This window comes from Chenopodium album, chromosome 10, assembly GCF_948465745.1.
Source record: "Chenopodium album chromosome 10, dcCheAlbu1.1, whole genome shotgun sequence".
In the NCBI taxonomy this organism is placed as follows: domain Eukaryota; kingdom Viridiplantae; phylum Streptophyta; class Magnoliopsida; order Caryophyllales; family Amaranthaceae; genus Chenopodium; species Chenopodium album.
The window spans coordinates 36331023-36351125 of NC_137843.1; the positions used below are offsets into that span (position 1 = coordinate 36331023).

General features: G+C 40.0%; 1 non-coding gene across 1 annotated transcript; it reads left to right on the top strand.

Moving 5' to 3' along the window:
- The first annotated feature begins 2891 nt into the window (after positions 1-2891).
- Positions 2892-2997, top strand: LOC145565784 (small nucleolar RNA R71). Its single transcript, XR_014095162.1, has one exon. It is a non-coding gene; the product is annotated as a small nucleolar RNA R71 (small nucleolar RNA).
- The last annotated feature ends 17106 nt before the right edge of the window (positions 2998-20103 follow it).

Consider the following 20103-nt stretch of genomic DNA (forward strand, 5'->3'; position numbering starts at 1 on the left):
TCTTGGTGCACATGCGCAGGGATGTTGGTGCATGCGCACCAAGGGGGTTCAAAAACCGTCAAATTTCAATAACATGAGCTAAGATATCTGACCCCTTTGGTGCGCGCGCGCAACCTATGATGCGTGCGCACCAAGCAAGAAAATTTCGGCCATGAAAATACTCTCATATTTGCATTAACGAGATAGTTGAAAACTCACTCGAAAAAGAATAGAAAATCAATGAAAATGCAAACACGAGAGCATAAAACCCCAACAAGCTTCTTCACCTAAGCTTAACCAAACCTCGAGAAACCTTGAATTAACACCGAAATTGTTCGAAATTTACATCGATCCAATCTCATGGCACCTAAAATCAAGAAAAAAAGAAGAATAAGATACATTATCAAAAATAAAAGAGATATAGAAAAATAAAAAATAAAAAGAAAAGGGTTAGAAAACCTGGTTGCCTCCCGGGAAGCGCTTGTTTAACGTCATTAGCTTGACCCTTCTTCCAAATCATGGAGGGTAAAAGAAAACCACCTTATTCAAAGTGGTAAAGGGGACAAACTCTTCCTCAATTCTTAGCAACTTCACATCGTTGCTTGATGAACTCTCACTTGATAAAACTTCCGAAACAAGCTTATGTTGCTTCAACTTCATTTTCTTCTTTCTAAAAGCTTTCTTTTTCTTCTTTGTCTTCTTACTCCTTCTAGTGGACGGCTTCTCACCATCAATACACTTGGAGTCAACCTCGTCTTCTTGAGGGTAGAGCTCAAACCATAGAGGAATATCAATCACTTCCTCATCCTTGAGCTTCAAATGCACCTTGTTCTCTTCACTAACCTTCTTGCATTCAACACTCAAAGGCACATCATCAAAAACCTCAAGAACTTTGTTAGTAGAAGAAACAATCATACAAACATTATCATTGGGTTGAGGGGAATTTACACACATAATTCCATTCACAAGAGACAAAGATTCATGCATCGGCTTAAGCTCAAAACTACCCTTATCGTTACCAACGCTCAAAGTAATAAGACCTCCTTTCACATCTATCAAAGCTCCCGAAGTAGCTAAGAAAGGTCTCCCAAGAATGATAGTATTTTATCATCTTCCGCTATCTCTAGCACAATAAAATCAACCGGAATGGTGAACTCTCCTATCTTGAGGGGAACATCTTCAACTCTTCCCTTTGGAAACTTAATAGATCGATCGGCTAATTGCAAAGTCATGTTAGTTGGAAGAAGCTCACCTAGCTTAAGCTTCATAAAGACCGAATAAGGCATGATACTCACACTAGCACCAAGATCACAAAGAGCATTTTGGAACAACTTTCCATTGATTTTGCAAGGAATGGAGAAATTACCCAGATCTCTCATTTTCTTGGGTAAGTCATTATGAATCAAAGCACTACAACATTCCCCAACCTCCACCGAATCTATCTCATTACACTCTCTCTTGCCACTCAAGAGTTCCTTAAGGAACTTAGAGTATCTAGGCATTAGGGTCATGGCTTCGGTAAAAGGGATTGAAAGATGAACTTCCTTAAGCATATCAAGAAATCTCCTAAATTATTCATCAAGCTTGTTTTTAAAAAACTTTTGGGGATATGGAAGTTTGGGCTTGATTACCTCCTCTTGCACTTTTTCATCACTCTTCTTTTCCTCTTTGGTTTCCTTACTCACCTTCTTTAACACATTACTCTCTTTTTCCTCACTTGAATCACTCATCTTCTCCTTCTCTTGACTCCTATTAGAAACTCTCTCCTCTAGCACTTTGCCACTTCTAGTGGTGATAGAATAGACCGGTTTCTTGGGGTCAAGACCTTGAGAGGGTAGAGAAGAAGGGCTTGAATTCTCTTTCAAGGTATTGGCTAGTTGAGTGATTTGGGTCTCTAACATCTTGTTATGAGTCATCACTTCATTGAATTTCTTATCACTAACCGCCATGTAGGTGTTCAACAACTTGATTTGATTCTCAATGACTTCCTTTAAATTAGTCTGGAAGAAGAAGAAGAAGAAGAAGAAGAAGAAGAAGAAGAAGAAGAAGAAGAAGAAGAAGAAGAAGAAGAAGAAGAAGAATGAACATAGGAATTATCATTTAAGGTCTTTGGAGCAAATCCAGGTGGGGACCCCGTTGAGAATTATTTTGAAAACTTCCCTTATTTTGATTGTTCCAATTACCTCTACCTTGATTATGGTTACCAACCTTGGCTATGATTACCATAATTTTTGTTATGATTTTGGCTACTATAACCTTGGTTGTTATAGTTACCTTGGGAATTTTGGTTCCCATGGTTCCTATTACCACCACCTTGATTGTAGTTGTCAAAATTGCCATGGTTGTTGTAATTCCTATTCCATTGACCTCTTTGATTCTCAAACCTAGAATCATGATTATTTGACACATAGTTCACATGCTTATTCACATTTCCATCTTGATCATCACAAACATCCATACATGCATGAGGGCAACTAGAAACATCATGATCATACGACCCATAATCACAAAACAAGCATCCACTAGGCATGTTATTAGAAGAGGGAGGGAGTTGAGAATTAGAAGGCATACCTCTCCCCTTAGATTAGGTGGGAAGACTTGAAACTTGGTAGGTACCACTTTCCAACTTCACCTTGATAGCGGACATCTCCTTCCCCAAGTTTGTCATTTGTGAGGATAGATTGTTGATTGCATTGAGATGATCAACCGAGTACACCGAAGAGCTACTCTTGCTAGTTGACTCTCTTTCTCCATCTTGCCAATCTCTATAGTACCTCACTACGTCTTCAATTATGTCCACCAATTCCTCTTCCGTTTTATTCATGATGGGACCTCCGGCTCCTCCATCTAAACATGATTTTCCTTGAGGACTGAGGCCTCCATAGAAGATTTGAATAATTTGGTAAGTAGGAATTCCGTGGTGAGGACATTCTCTTTGATACTCTTTGTCTCCCTCCCATTCTTCATAGAGACTCTCACTAGCCTTTTGATTGAAACCTTGAATCAAAGCTCTAGCCTCCGCCGTTTTCTTTTGTGGATAAAAACGAGATAGAAACTCCTTGGTCACTTCATCCCATGTCCTTAGAGAATTCGGCTTGACTTCCTTGTCTAGCCATTCGAAGGCATGCCTATGAGCGAAAAAGGAAAAAGCTTGAGGCGGATGAATTCTTGGGAAATTCCATTCACCTTGATAGTATTGCAATACTTTTCAAACTACTTGAGATGATTTAGCGGGATTTCATGCTTGGCCCTACTAAATTGTCGCCTCTCTATCAAAGTGATCATTGCCGGTCTTATTTCAAAGTCATTTGCCGGTGTTGTAGGTGGATCAATCCCACTCTCAAATCTATATGCACCGGGAATCCCAAATTCTTTCAACGACACCCTTGGATTTTCTTCCATTGTTGCTTGTTCCTCTTGTTGTGGTTCTTCTTCACTTGAAATGCTAGGGCTCAAAGATCGTTTAACACCCCTTAACCTTGCAATAATTTTCTCGATTTCCGGATCAAATGGCACTAGTGAACGACCACGTGCTCTATGCATAAAATCTCAAAAGAAATGGTTAGTAGCACGGCTACAAATGTAGCCCAAAAGAAAATCTTTTTTAATTTTCAATTAAAGATGAAATAGACTCAACAACTATAACAAAGCACCAATATCACTCCCCGGCAACGGCGCCATTTTTGACGTAGGGAAAAGTAGGTCGTTTTCTACCCTTTCCTAGAGCCAAAGAAAATTTATAAACACTCGACCAACCTAATACGAGTATATGGTAAGTCAAGGGTCGAACCCAAGGGAATGAGTAGGTGCAAGCTATAGCCTAGGTCAAGCTACTTCGAAGATTGAGGGAAGATGCGGTTGGTAACTAGGTATCAAGAAAACTAGATTAATCAAGGAATTCAATATACTAAACACTAGGGATATTTGTTTCACATGCAAGCTTAATGATTATGCTAATTAAAGGATCACTCAATCAATTCAAACATTGCAAAGGACAAACAATAGTTGCAATCAAAGGAATTCAAGAGCTATCTCTTATAAGCCAAACTAGGGTTCATTGTGAATGGCTAGCTAGGAAAATCACAATCAAAATCAATCAATTAAAGCAATTCTCAAATCTAGGGTTCATGTCATTGAAATTTGCAATGCAATCTAGTTTAATCTTATAGGTTGATCACTCCTAGTCTAATTAATCACATGCACAACCATGTCAACCAATTTTATTGCAATAATTCAATCAATCAAGGATCATCAACTAGCAAAAATCATCAATCTAGCATGCTTCCCCTTCTCCCTAGAAACTAATCTACTCACTAATCATGGTGAAATTAAAAAACAAAACAAATTCAATAAAAATCATATTCATTTCAAGTTCAATCAAGAAGGAATTCAATCTCTCAACAAATTCCAAAGAAGGAAAGAAATTCAAATCAAACATTTAAAAATTAAAGGAAATTGCAATAAGAGTAAATTCAAGGGAAAGAAATCTCACAAACTTTCATTCATGAGAAGAAGGAATCCAAGATCAAAATGAAATCCAAGATCAAATTCAAGTGCAATCAAGTAATCTTAAGCTTCTCTCTCTACTAAATCTGGAAAATAAGTGTCAAGTACAAAATTAAGTCGTCCCCCCAAAAAAGGAAAAGATTAAGGGTATAAATAGAAAAAACGAGCGAAGGGGGCAGGGCGCCTGGTGCGTGCGCACCACCAGGCCGCGCGCGCGCACATGTGGGTCTGCGCGTACGCACCCTCAGTGCCGCACGCGCGAACCCTTGCACGGTGCTCGTGGCCTTGCCTCTTTTGCTTGCTCGATCAATCTCTACGTTCCCGAGCATCCTTATCATTGGCGCACTCGAGGCGATGCTCGTGAGAAGGGAAACTCCTCTATCTTCCAAGCATTAGAATGCCTTGAGCAAAAGCATAACTTCTAAGGCCCTAAAGCTCGCGGAGCTAACTTGAATTGCGCTCTCGGAATCCCGAACTTTGCGCCATTAACTTTCTTGAACGCGCTTGAGCTTTCTCCTTGGTGATAATACCTCGGGAAACTCAACATACCTACAAAACAAATCAAGGAAACAAAGAATCGAGAGAAGTAGTCGAGAAATGAACAAAATGACAAGAAAACCAATAAAAACATGCATTTCTCTAAACTTACACACAAACACGCAAAGCAAGCATTATTATGTAAAAACACGACAGAAAGGACTAAAAATGGGAATAAAACTATAAAGAAAACCTAGCCTAAGAGTGCCATAAATGACACTCATCATTCGCTCACACTCGGAGCTCTTATTTCAAAGCCAAGTCTTGCAAGCGCAGAGACCTTCTACGGTATCCACCCATAACTCAACCCCGACTTGTCTCTTACTTGGAGTTTAGCCAAGTCAGACCAAAACACTACCCGAGTAATTAATGAATTTAAAGGTTTTCTCTTAAGTGGAGATGCCCTTTTGAGTTCTTACTCAAGTGACTTTCTCCAATTCCCAAGGTGGGTATCTATAGAGAATGTCATGAAAGAATTCCACTCTCCCATCAATGTGGGAGAGTTGGTAAAATCAATTTTCCCATTTTATTTTTAAATAAAAAAATATCAAACAACTAATTAATCAACAAGTGGAATTTATAGAAGGAGAGGTTAGGTGAGGACTACAAGGGGAGGGGACCATTCCTTCCTCCCCAAGCTTCCCCTTAGCTGCCTAACACTCACCACACGACCACACTTCTCGCCTGCCACGTGGCAGCTGCCTTGGGCACCAAGGCGCGCCATGTTTGCAGACTTAGGCCTTGGCTGGGACTGCCCGTGGCTGCTTAGTGCAGGGATGCACACTGCCTCAGCTCAGCAAGGCACGCACATATGCGGGCTGCTGGCCGAGGCTTGCTGCTGCTATGCGTGCGTTGCACGCTGATGAGCGTCGTTTATGGCGCTCAAAAGAATAAGATTTAGGTTCATTTTCTTTATTTTCTTTCATCATTTTCATATAATTTTCTTAGTTTTATTTGATTTTCCATTTTTATAATTCACTTTGGTTCTTGATTAATTTTTACGAGTTTTTCTTATTTTTAGTTGATAATTCATAATTTTAGTTTTAGTTTTATTTTTTTTATGCTTTCTCTCTTTATTTTATTTGTGTTTTGTAAGTGAATAATCAAGTCAATTTGCTCATTTTGGGACTGCCTTGAACGCGGGCATCATCTCGAGTGCACTGATGATGGGGATACTCGGGAGCGCGGAGTTTGATCAAGAAAAGCGAAGGAGCCAAGGCCTCGTGCACCACACAGAGGTGCGCGCGCGGCACAGGGGTTCGTGCGTGCAGACCCAGCTGTGCGCGCGCGCGGCTGGTGGGTGCGTGCGCATGGCCCTGTGCAGCCCCCTTCGCTCAATTTTTTTACTTATAGCTTTTGACTTTCTTTTTTATGACGACTAAACTTTTGTACTTTAGATATAATTTTCCAGAAATAGTAGAGAGAGAAGCTTAAGATTTACTTGTTTGACCTTGAATTTGATCTTAGATTTCAATTGGATCTTCAAATTCCTTCTTCAATTCAATGAAAGTTTGTAAGATTTCTTTCCTTTGATTTACTTTAATGCAATTGTTTCTAGTTTCTTGAATTTTGTTTAAGATTACATTCCTTGCTCTAGAATTTGTTGTTTGATTGATTTTCTTTTGATTAAGCTATAAATGAATATGAATTTGATTGAATTTGTTTTGTTCCTTAATTTCACCATGATTAGTGAGTAGATTAGTTTCTAGGGAGAAGGGGAAGCATGCTTGATTGATGATTTTTGCTAAGTTGATGATACTAAATTGATTGGATTGTTGCAATTAAATTGGTTGACATAGTTGTGCATGTGATTAATTAAACTAGGAGTGATCAACCTATAAGATTAATCTAGATTACATTGTAAATTTCAATGACATGAACCCTTGATTTGAGAATTGCTCTAATTGATTGAATTTAATTGTGATTTCCCTTTTTAGCCATTCATAGTGAACCTTAGCTTGGCTTATAGGAGATAGCTTTTAGATTCCTTTGATTGCAACTATTGTTTGTCCCTTGTGATGTTAAATCGATTGAGTGATCTATAAATTAGCATAATCATTGAGTTGTCATGTGGAACCTATTTCCCTAGTGTTTATCATATTGAATTCTTCGATTTGTCTAGCTTCTTGACACTTTAGTTACCAACCACAACCATTTATATTCTTCGAATTAGCTTGACATAGGGTATAGCATCGTTCCTACTCATTCCTTTGGGTTTGACCCTTGACTTACCATATACTTGTATTAGGTTGGTAGAGTGTTTACAAATTAGGTTTGGCTCTAGGGAGAGGTAGATAACGACCTACATTTTCCTCTTGTCAAAATTGGCGCCGTTGCCGGGGAATGATATTGGTGCTTTTTTATAGTTGTTGAGTCTATTTCACCTTTAATTGAAAATACAAAAAGATTTTCTTTTAGGCTACACTTGTAGCCGTGCTACTAACCAATTCTTTTTAGATTTTATGCATAAAGCACGTGGTCATTCACTAGTGCCATTTGATCTGAAAATTGAGAGAACTATTGCAAGGTTGAGGGGTGCTAGACGATCTTTGAGCCCTGGCATTTCAAGTGAAGAAGAACCACAACAAGAGGAACAAGCAAGAATTGGAGAAAATCCGAGAGTGGCATTGAAGGAATTGGGGATTCCCGGTGCATATAGATTTGAGAATGGGATTGCTCCACCTACAACACCGGCAAATGAATTTGAAATAAGACCGGCAATGATCACTTTGATAGAGAGGCGAGAATTTAGTAGGGCCAAGCATGAAAGCCCGCCAAATCATCTTAAGGAGTTTGAAAAGTATTGCAATACTATCAAGGTGAACGAAATTTCCTAGGAATTCATTTGCCTCAAGCTCTTTCCCTTTTCTCTCATAGGGCGCGCTTTGGAATGGCTAGACAAGGAGTTCAAGATAGTGGTAGCCATAATCAAGGTTATGGTCAAAATCAAAATAGGGGTAATTGGAACAATCAAGGTAGAGGCAATTTTCAAAACAATGCTCAAAGAGGACCTCCACCCGGATTTGCTCCAAAGGCCCAAAATGATAATTCCTATGTTCAATCCTATTCTTCTTCACATAGAACAAATTTGGAAGAAATCATTGAAAATCAAACAAAGTTGTTGAACACTTACATGGCCGTAAGTGACAAGAAATTTAATGAAATGATGACTCATAATAAGATGCTTGAAAACCAAATTTCTCAACTTGCTAATGCTTTGAAAGACCATGCTAGTCCTTCTTCTTTACCTTCCCAAGGCCTAGATCCCAAGAGACCGGTCAATGCTATTGTCACAAGGAGTGGTAAAGTTCATGAGGAGAGTTTTCCTAGGAAGAGTGAGACCAAAGAGGGCACAAAAGAGGTTTTGGTTGAAGATGAGAGAGATGGTGCATCTTTGAGTGAGGTTGAGATTGAGAATCCTAGTGAGGTGAGAGTGGAGAAAGAAATTGTGAAACCCAAGCTTCTTTATCCACAAAAATTCATGAGACACAAGTTAGATGAACAATTTGGAAGATTCATTGACATGCTCAAGCCACTTCACCTTTCTCTACCATTTACCGAACTTGTCACCCAAATGCCTAACTACGCAAAATTCCTCAAAGACATTTTGAGTGGTAGGAGGACTTGTGATGGTGTAGAGATGGTGAAATTGACCGAGAATTGTAGTGCAATTGTAATGAACAAGATGCCACCTAAGCTAAAAGACGCCGGAAACTTTTCCATCCCTTGTGCCATTTATAAAATGCAAATTGAGAATGCCTTGTGTGACCTAGGAGCTAGTGTTATCCTTATGCCATATTCGGAGTACCAAATACTTGAGTTAGGGGAACTCTTACCTACTAACAACACTTTGAAATTGGCCGATAGGTCAATTAAGTTTCCTATGGGTAAGGTAGAGGATGTTCCTTTGAGGGTTGGAAATTTGTTATTCCGGTGGATTTTGTGGTGCTTGAAATGGACGAAGATGCAAATATTCCTATCATTCTAGGGAGACCATTCCTTGCTACTTCGGGTGCTTTGATAGATGTGAAAAGTGCTAAAATTTCACTCAAAGTAGGGGATGAGGTGATAGAATTTGATTTGAATGATAACATGAAATATCCAAGTTCTTCTTTAGAAAATTGCATGATGATTGATTCTCTTGATCATGTTGTGTCTTCCATGCATGAGCACTTGCTCACTTCTAACGATGCTCTTGAAAATGTTTTGTTGAATAAGGAAAAGATAGGTACTCCTAGCAAGGAAATAGCTTGGTATGAAGATATGCTAAATGGAGGCATTGAGGATGTTGAAGAGTAAATGTGTTTGAGCATTTCTAGCCAAGAAGCGTTGCAAGTGGCAACATCGAAGGAAGGTAAAGGTTTTCCAATGGTTGAGCTCAAACCTCTTCCATCACACCTTAGGTATGAATTTTTGGGACCCAACTCCACTTTTCCCGTGATTGTTAGCTCTTCTTTGAGTGAGCATCAAGCTCAAAAGTTGTGTGGTGTTTTGAGAAAGCACCGAAGTGCTTTGGGTTATACCATTGATGACCTCAAAGGTATAAGCCCCGCTTTATGTACACATTACATAACTCTTGAGGAGGGTGCTTTACCTTCTATTGAGAGGCAACGAAAGCTACACCCCCAAATGGGAGAGGTAGTGAAGAAGGAGATCACCAAACTTTTGGATACGGGAATCATATTCCCCATTTCTAGTTCTAGGTGGGTCTCTCCCGTTTATGTTGTCCCAAAGAAGGGAGGCATGACCGTCGTTGAGAATGAGAAAGGTGAGCTCATTCCGACGAGGACGGTCACGGGATGGAGGTTGTGTATAGACTATAGACGTCAAACACATCTACAAAGAAATATCATTTCCCCCTTCCTTTTATTGATCAAATGCTTGAGAGACTAACAAGGCACAAGTTCTATTGTTTTCTTGATGGTTATTCGGGATTTTTCCAAATCCCTATCCACCCGGATGACCAAGAGAAAACAACGTTCACTGGCCATATGGTACATTTGCTTATAGGAGAATGCCGTTCAGCCTTTGCAATGCTCCCGCGACATTTAAAAGATGCATGATGAGTATATTTGGAGATATATTGGAAGAGGAGATGGAGGTTTTTATGGATGACTTCTCCGTAGGAGGTGTTTCATTTGAGGCATGCCTTGAAAACCTTGAAAAATGTCTTGCAAGGTGTGAGAAGGTGAACTTGGTCTTGAATTGGGAGAAATTTCACTTCATGGTGGAGGAAGGCATAGTCCTTGGCCACAAGATCTCTCACAAGGGGATAGAGGTGGATAAAGCTAAAATTGAAGTTATTGAAAAGCTTCCACCTCCGGTAAATGTAAAGGGAGTGAGATCTTTCTTAGGGCATGCCGGGTTTTATAGAAGATTCATCAAGGATTTCTCGCTCATTGCAAAGCCCCTCAATGATCTTCTTCAAAAAGATGCCGAGTTTGTATTTGATGATAAGTGTTTGGAGGCATTCAATAAGTTGAAAAAAGCTCTAATCTCTACTCCTATTGTTCAAGATCCAAGGTGGGATTCACCATTTGAGTTGATATGTGATGCAAGTGATTCGGAAATAGGAGGTATCTTGGGTTAAAGAGTGGACAAGAAACTTCATGTGATCTATTATATGTCCAAGACTCTAAATGGAGCTCAACGGAATTACACTACAACGGAGAAGGAATTCTTGGCTATAGTTCATGCTTTTGAGAAGTTCCGTTGTTATCTATTGGGTTCCAAGACCATTGTCTTCACGAATCATGCGGCTCTCAAGTATCTTTTTTCCAAGAAAGAGACCAAGCCAAGGTTGATCTGGTGGGTTCTTAAGCTCTAAACCTTTGACATTGAGATTAGGGATAAGAGAGGAGCGGAAAATATTATGGCGGACCATCTTTCTCGTTTAGAAGATTCTCAAACTCATGATGATGGTTCTCCAATTGAGGATAGGATGCTTGATGACTTCTTGTATGCTATTAAAGCAAAGGAGCTCCCATGGTTTGCCGATTTAGTGAACTTTCTTGCATGTGGGGAGTTTCCTCCTTCCTTTTCTAAGAACCAAAGAAAGAAGCTCAAGAGAGAGGCAAGGCATTATGTGTGGGATGATCCCATCTTATACAAGCGAGGGGTCGATGGCTTACTTAGACGTTGTGTGCCAAAAAAAAAGGTGCCTAGTGTTTTGAAAATGTGCCCTTCGGATCCAAGCGGGGGCCATATGGGTGTCTCTAAGACCGCCACTAAGGTCCTTCAATGCGGTCTATGGTAGCCACATCTCTTTAAGGACTCATGGGGCTTTGTAAAGACATGTGACCGATGTCAAAGAGTTTGGAACATCTCCAAGAGAAATGAAATGCCTCAACAACCCATACTCGAGTTGGAGGTGTTTGATGTATGGGGTATTGATTTTATGGGGCCATTTCCCTTGTCTTTCGGAAATCAATATATCCTTGTGGCGGTCGATTATGTGTCTAAGTGGTTCGAGGCCATTGCCTCCCCAACTAACGACCACAAGGTGGTTATGAAGTTGTTTAAGAAGATAATCTTTCCAAGATTTGGGGTACTAAAGGCGGTGATAAGCGACAACGATTCTCATTTTATTCACCATGCCTTTCATAAGATGTTTAGGAAGCATGGAGTCTATCAAAGATTTGGCCTCCCATATCATCCCCAATCGAGCGGTCAAGTGGAAGTCTCTAATCGTCAAATCAAGCTCATCTTTGAAAAGACGGTTGCGAGAAATCGAAAGGATTGGTCGGAAAAGTTGGATGATGCTCTTTGGGCCTACCGAACGGCTTTCAAAACCCCCATAGGTACCACTCCATACCGCCTAGTCTATGGCAAGTCAAGCCATCTCCCGGTTGAAATTGAACACCGTGCTTTGTGGGCAATCAAGAAGATAAATTTTTACTTGGCAAGTGCGAGGGAGAAAAGGTGGTTAGATCTTCATGAGCTAGAGGAGCTTCGGCTTGATGCCTATGATTGTGTTAGTGTGTACAAGTCTCGTTCCAAGGAAACACATGACAAGCTTATTGAGAAGAAAGATTTTTGTGTTGGCGATAAGGTTCTTCTCTTCAATTCAAAAATGAAGTTGTTTCCCGAAAAGCTCATGACAAGATAGAGCGGTCCCTATTTGGTCAAGAATGTTTTTCCAAGTGGTGTTGTAGAGGTCTCAATGATGGATTCTTCTTCTCCGTTTAAGGTCAATGGCCATCGTCTCAAGAAGTATTTTGACGGTGCTTTTGTTGGCCTTGTTCACTCATTGCTTCTCCGACAACCACCTTAATTGGTGGAGGACGTCGAGCTATGACGTTAAACAAGCGCTACCCGGGAGGCAACCCGATTTTCTAATCTTTTTCTTTTGATTTTACGATTTTCTATATTTCTTTTATCCTTGAGAACTTTTCTTATTTCTCTTTATTTTTGTTTATTCTCTTGAATTTAGGTACCATGAGATTGGATCGAAGAAAATTTCCAACAATTTTGGTGTTACTTCAAGATTTCATGAGGTTTGGTTAAGCTTAGGTGAAGGAGTTCGTTGGGGTAATATGTTATCGTGTTTGCATTTTCATTGATTTTTTATATTCACGTTCGAGTAAATTTTGGATTTTTTTTTGTGAAATTTTTGAGTATTTGATCATGACACTCGATAGCACGGGTGAGAATGCAAACACGAAAGCATATCAAGGGTATTTTTCTTTCTCTTCCCTAGCCTTTCGCTAAAATCTTGCCGGAATTTGAACAAAGTTCGATCATCCTATGGTGCGCGCGCACCCCCTACCTACGCGTGCGCACCACAGGGGTTAGCAAATTTTTAGCATTTGGTCGAGAAATTCAGCCCTCCCCGAGCTGCATGTGGTGCGCACGCACCATGATACCGCGCGCACGCATCACAGGGGTCAGGGGTTTCATGCAAAAAACTCCCCCTGGCACGCACCAGGCCTTGCGCGCACGCACCAGCCGCAGCAGCCAGGTGCGTTCACGCCCCCCTTTTTACCCCAAAACACACCCCTTATTTCTCCTTTCTCTCTCCCCGATTTTGCCCCATTTTTTCCAACTCCATTCACTCATCAATTCCTATTGTTTCTCTTGCAAAATCAAACAAATTTCACCTCTTTATTTTCATTTTAACATAAAATTACAATTAAACACATCACATTTTCGAATTTAACCAAAAAATTTCAGACTTTCGAATCCAATTTTGAAAATTTTGGGTTATTTTTTGAAATTTTGAAGCTTTGTGTTGAGGTTTGAACTTGTCTTTGGGTGTTCTATTTGTTCTTAAATCTTCATTTTGGGCAATTTGCAAGTAATTCAAGGCTTCATTGAGGTATAATTTCTTATTTTCTAGTCATCTTCTTCCTCATTGTTCAAGCTTGAAACCCTTGTTTTTGCTTTCATGGTAAAACTCCATTGTTAGTTCTTTTCACTTGTAATTTGTGTTGAATGATGTCATTGAGTGTTGAATTGAAGCTTTTTCATGATGAATTTGTATAATTTGATTGAATACTTGAATCACCATTGTTGGTCATTTTCTCTTTAATGGGTATTCTTTATGATGGTTTTACTGCTTTGATAATTCAATGTTTGAGAATATTTTGCTCAATTTGATTCATGATTTGGTCTCTTATGTTCAATTTTGCCTTTAATCAATGCCTACTTGCTTCAAATTCAAGATTCTATATTAATGGCATTGTTCATATGTAGCCATCTCTTGCTTCTATTTTGAGATAATTGCATTTGTGCTTGATTCTTGAGAAATTACTTATGCTTGTTATTGAAAAAAAAAAAAAAAAAAAAAAAAAAAAAAAAAAAAAAAAACTTGTTTTTGTAAATATGAATAAAATGTTTTTGAGGCATTGCTTTTCTTTCTTCATCTTTTTGATTTTACTTTGGACTTAGTACCACTTAAACTTGCACATTGGCTATTTTTCTTCCTAAATACAATGGTTTGCACGGTTTGAGAGTATGTTTGGTTGACTCAAGGATAGGGTATGCTAAGGTAGCGGTTTAGACCTTTTGGGGCCTTGAAGCCGGATTCTTTTGGATTTTGGTAAGACGGAGTTGCTTCCTTTGGTGGATTTGACAACTTTAGTAAGTTTTTGCTACAACCGTGTGAGGATTTTTCTTTTTCAAGCCTTCATCATTTTTGATTGTGCGGCGTGGATCCTTAACCTTTGCATACCTAATCTTGAATCTTGACTCATAATTCTCAAACACGAGACCGACCCAACTAGGAAGGACAAAGGCAATTTTTTCGGGGTGGTAATTTTTCATTTCTAGGATTTTCTTCTTTCTTTTTAGTTCATTGGGTTTACATTTGCCATCTTGCTAACCATTTGAGCCTTTCACCTTCTTTTCAAGCCACATCTTTAGAACTTTGAGCCTTTTGTTTCTTTTTGTTCCATTTTTGGTTTTTGTGAAGCAAATGGTCATGTTTTTGGAGTTTGTGGTCTAAAAGGTTGGCTATTGGTTTTATTTGTAAGCAAGCTCGTCTTTTATATATGTTGTGAATAATGGCAAATGAATAAATGAAGAAGTCGTCCAAAGTTAAAAAAGGCAAGGACATAATAAATGCAAAATCGAAAAAGCCGTCCAAAGTTAAAGGAGGCGAAGACAATTGCTTTGATAAAATGAAAAATACAAAAAAAAAGTGAAAATGAGAAAATTAAAAAAAAAAAAAAAACAGTTTGTTGTGATTCTTTTCCTTTTCAAGCATTGAGGACAATGCTTCCTTTTAGCTTGGGGGAGAAGCGTTTACGCTTTTTGTATATATGCTTGTGGATATAGCTTTGAATAAGCTTGGGGGTATTAGTTTGTTTTTGTTTGGTGACTTCTTTGTTTTGGTGTCGAGGTTTGGCCAATCTTTGCTTCATAACCTAGGTATACCACCAAATTATAAATTTTAGGCCTACCCCTAACCTTTTGCCCTTACGTTACAACCTTTGGGAAAGTCCTTTTGACCTAGTGGTTGAGTCATATACCGAGGGAGGAAATTATGAGTTAAAGCCTAAGGAAAAGGGATGCAAGGTCAAGATGTCGAGAACCCTCAAATTCTATTCTTTTTCGGTTTCTTCGAGGAAAATTTTATAAATATTGTACGGCCGCATCAACACGCTAAGTCAACGCCAACATCGCGTCAAAAACGAGGCCAACATGCCACGATAGGATCATCGCACCGCGTTGGATTCGAATTTACAGCGACAAATTACTGCTGTTAATCTGGGCAAGTTTCGGTCAATTTCAGGATGTTTCGAAACCGTACTTGAATCGATTTTTCGAAATTATTCAAGTTGTTTTCATTGTTTTAATAAAACAAAAAAATTAAAATAAAGTTGATTTAATTAAAATCTTAAAATTTCATTAATAAATAAAAAAAAATTACATTATTGATGGAATTAAATAAAGCTTAAAAATAAAATTGACTAAAAAATTAAAATGGTCTAATAAGTTGAAAGCAATACAATGCTCTACTCTACCTTCTCCTTTCTAGACCTTTTCCAATTCTTCTCTTCTTCTTCCTCATCATCCATCTCTTTACCAATAGGGATCCCTTAGATGATCTACAAATAACCTTAGTAGAGATAGTTTCTCCCTTAGCTAATACCCCAACCTTCTTTTCAACCCACACTTTTTTGTTTGTCGAGTCAGTCTTTCTTTTTTTCCTTGCCCTTAGCAACACTCTTTTTCTTAGGCATAACAGGAGTCTTGAATTCAACTTTTGAACCCACACGGTCTTTGACAGGAATTATCTTGTCACCTAGACGATCTTTAATATGTGTCTTCTCTGCACTTGCATCTTAGGCTTTACCTTTGTCCTTCTGAGATCTGTTAAGCAACCATTGTTTCACCTCTCTAGACAAAGGAGGAATCACTTGATTGGAGACAACTTCCCATAGGGGACGAGCATACCAATAATCATCAAAACACTCAATGTCATTCGACATAGGATGCTCATAGGGTCTACAAAGATCCCTAGAAGGGATAGTTTGTGCAACACCATATTATCTTTTTACCTTGCGGGGGAAATAAAAAGTCATCTTTGATAAGCTTGGGATACGGCAGGCAGGTTGAGAATTGGTCCCAACAATCCTCTCAATTTTCCACCAAAGGATGACCCACTTAACAGAGAAGTCACAAGCTTCAAAGATCTTACTCCACTCCCGGCGACCTATCTTCAAAGAGAAGCGCTTTTTTCTTCTAACAAGGCAATTAGGAGTGTATTTTCCAATATCGTCAAGAGGACTTATTAATATAAGTCTCTCCATTAGCCAAACCTGCATGAATAAAATAGAATTATTATTGCTACAAAATTGTATTTTTATTTTCCGTGATTAAAAGTATTAATTTTCTACCTGTAATAAAATTGGAGACCCTCGAAGCACAGCTTTGGGGTCTTTCTTCAATTCATCCAAGCTAAGCTTTGTTTCACCAACAATTAATGGCATGGAATTCCTCCCGGCATCTATTTGTCCCATGACACATGCTAAAATAGCTTAACCCATATGATTGCTACCATTGGTGAGCAAATATTGGCTAAACATGCAAAAAAGGAAGGCTCTTCTCTTGTAAACATGAAAAGACTCCGATTTTGGTCTATTAAAATAAAAAAAATGCAAATTTTTAAGATCAACTTCAGTGCCATCAACTATGACTTTCAAATCATTGCCTTTAAGGTTGAAAAATCGATCAAAATCCTTATAATAGTACTCACTTATTGTGGGAATCACTGCTAAATCTAAGGAAGGGAAACCAAGAATAACACCAAATTCCTCCGGCAAAGAGCTAATCTCATCATCGACAAATCTAAAGGAATGGGTATTGGAATCCCAATGTTTTACGGCAGCATGGATAAAGTCAACATCAAGATCTACCACTTTTATGCCAAATAAAACCCCCATGTGAAAAAAGTGAAGCTCTTTCCTCTCCTTAGTGGTTAAAGACCGATACCACTCATGGGTTGTTTCACAAAATTTCCTAGCCATCACTAATTGATTGGGAATTCAAAATCTAAATTGCTATTTGCTTGAAATTGTGATGGAACCGGCGTATTTGGGGGCTTTTTATAGACACATCGACGCAAAATTGAATTCTACACAAATACGTAGGAATCAAGACCATCGTGTCGCGATAGGATTATTTTTTTATTTTTTCTTTTTGGGAGAGAAAGTTGGATACCCTCCAATGATAATAAAAATGACAGAAATTTTTTCACACACTAAAATGCACATAATAAAATGTAAAAACAAAATGCAAAATAATAAAATGTATATAGTGATTCTAGTGTGTATATATACATCACGTCTAACTAAGCAAAGTCCTATATAGTCAAAAATATATAAAAAAAAATGCACAGGTACAAAGCTATGGCACTGGAGGAAAAATACCCAGAGCATCATAAAACTGCAAGTGTTTTGGGTGTTTTTGTCCCTCGGGAGAGTTGCAGCTCGAAGACTGGTCCAAGGCGGCCTGTACCTGCAAAACAACAGAGACTCCGGGTGGTTGGAGCTCTGCCTCCGACGATCAATTTAAAACGCGTTGGAGAGAGTAAAAAGTGCGGAAAGGTAAAAGTGAGATCTTCTCGGATTCCGAGATTAGGTGTTTTCTCTGATGTGAGAGAATGTAGGGTATGCTGTAATAAATTGTAGATGTCCCCAAAATGGGGGGAATCTCCCTATTTATAGGGTCATTGGTAAATGTGCCCCTGATTAAGTCACTCTGACCTAATTCTGATGGGCTGCGGCGCCGAATTACGGCTTTCTCGAGATTTGGGCCCTGAAGGCCGCCTTTTTTTCCCAAATTCTGGGAATGACACGTGTCAAATGGAGATTGGTCCAATTTGGACTAATCTAGGTATGACACGTGTCATTACCTGGTTAGCCCACACGGCTTGGGTAAAAATTACCCAAAACATTTGCCCCTCATAGATATGACGTGGCACGCCACGTGGCATCTGTGATACATGTCACTCAGCCACCATTTTTTTTTACTGTGAATTTTTAACTTTTCACTCAGCCTCTATAAATAAAGGGTTTACCCCCCTCTTTTTGGACGTTTCCAAAAATTTCTTAGAGAGAGAAAGTCAAAGAGTTCTAGTGAGAGAAGCTCTTACCATCGTCTGTGTTAAAACACAAACTTCTTTTACCCCGCCTACCCCAGCCAGTTTAGCAACCGCTTGTGCTATATACAAGCAAGATTATCTTCAACCCGCCTACTGCAGCCGGTCAACGCTTAACCCCTTCTAGAGTCAGATTTTAAAGGTACCATCTCTACCCCCTTCAGCTCATTTTTACTTTTTCCGTTTGCATACTTTCATTCAATAAATGGACTCATCACCAACACACACGGCACAGCCTAGGTCAGTAGTCAGCCGGACTCCTAGTACGGCTGAGTCTAGGACTGGGGGTGTCGGCTCTGGGTGCATAGAGCAATTTTGTACATCCCCCAAACCGACCGTCTCTGTGTCTATGTAGGACACAATGGCTAGAACCAAACAAACAGCCACCAGACGGCGAAGGAGAGACGATACATTGGAAGTGCCATCTGATGAAGTGACCCCCGGTTGAGGGGGAAGAGATGCAAGTCGATTCGGGGGAGTACTCCCCATCTAGGATCCCTAGGACCCCAAGCGATACGATCTTGGATGAAACTAAGGGTAGAGACAGCGAGGGGGCCGTCTCCAATGTTGAACTTGAAGACGTTGATCCCGAAGATGGAGACAAGGAGGGATCCGCGTCTGCCTCAGGGTCAGACCGTGAAGAGGTCTCCCAAGAGAGAGACGGAGGGAGCACCGCCTCAAGGTCTAGCTTTAAGGATAGTAGCAATGCTCCTCTATCCCCGCTTGAGGATAGTGAAGTTGAGGAAAGGAAAAAATGGAACAAGAAGGCAGATCCCTTCGAAATCCACATCTCTGCCAAAGAGAGGGAAAGTATGGAGAATGGGCCTAAGGATTTTAAACTCAAACGGCCTCTTGGGGAGGGATACAGGATCCGGGTGCCGCCTGAGTTGGGCACCGTTTCTTGAAAGGACAACCAAGAGAACGCCAACGCCTATTCGGCTGCTATGAGGTGGCGTTTCTGGCTGGCCTCCGGTTCCCCCTCCATGATGATGTGAAAGCCATCTTGCGGGGTTATGACCTAGGCGTCTGGAAATTGACCCCAAACTCCTGGGTTAACATTCTAGGATACGTTTCCGCCTGCGAGATGCAAGGTCTGCATCCCAGCTGGGAGGCGTTCGCACACATGCACTATCTTAGCTGCAGCCTAGGCGGCTGGAGGGCGTGGTACACTTTGACCAGTTACCCCAAATATCATATGACCTTGGACAAAGTGTCCAAGTATGGCAACTGGAAACACTGTTCTATTTGCTGTTTGACCCCACTCGGCGTGAAAACTGGGAATTTCGCCGGTATAATAAGATGCCTGACCTTCTGGGTCAGAAGTGTGCCCTCCCCCGGATTCCACAGGATGACTACGACAAAGTAATAGAATCAAAGTTCTTTGAACTTGAAACAGATACTCTCTCAACCAGGGAAGTAATAAAGGTTCCAAAGAATTAGATACTCATGAGTGCATGGTTGAGAGACGAGGCATTCTTGTCTGCCTGCGGTTTGAGCACAATGTTTTCAAAGCGTAGGCTTATTACACATCCGGCTATTTACCGTCTGTATTATTGCACTGTCCATCTTGCTAGTCTTTTGAACTGATTGTTCCTTTACTTTTGCAAACGACGTTTTGGCAATGCTCCCAGACGAAAAGACCCCCAGGCGGTCGGCCGCAAAGATCTGCAAAGATAAGGCGGAGAAGCAAAGGGCGGAAATAGACGCCAAGGGTTAAGTATTCACCGCCTGACCTGTTAACTTCGAATATTATTTTAATCTTTTACTAGAGACGGTTTATTACCGACTGTATACTCATTGTACAATTTTGACTTGTAGGTTGCTCCTCGATCCTTCCAAAAGCTCATCAAGCGGATGCTGGATGAGACGGTCGACAGCACCTCCAAGTCTCAGAAGGTGTCGTCGATCCAAACGGCTCCTAAACTTCCAAGTGGGAATACCCGTCTCACCATCGGGGGGAAAAGCATCAGCTTGCA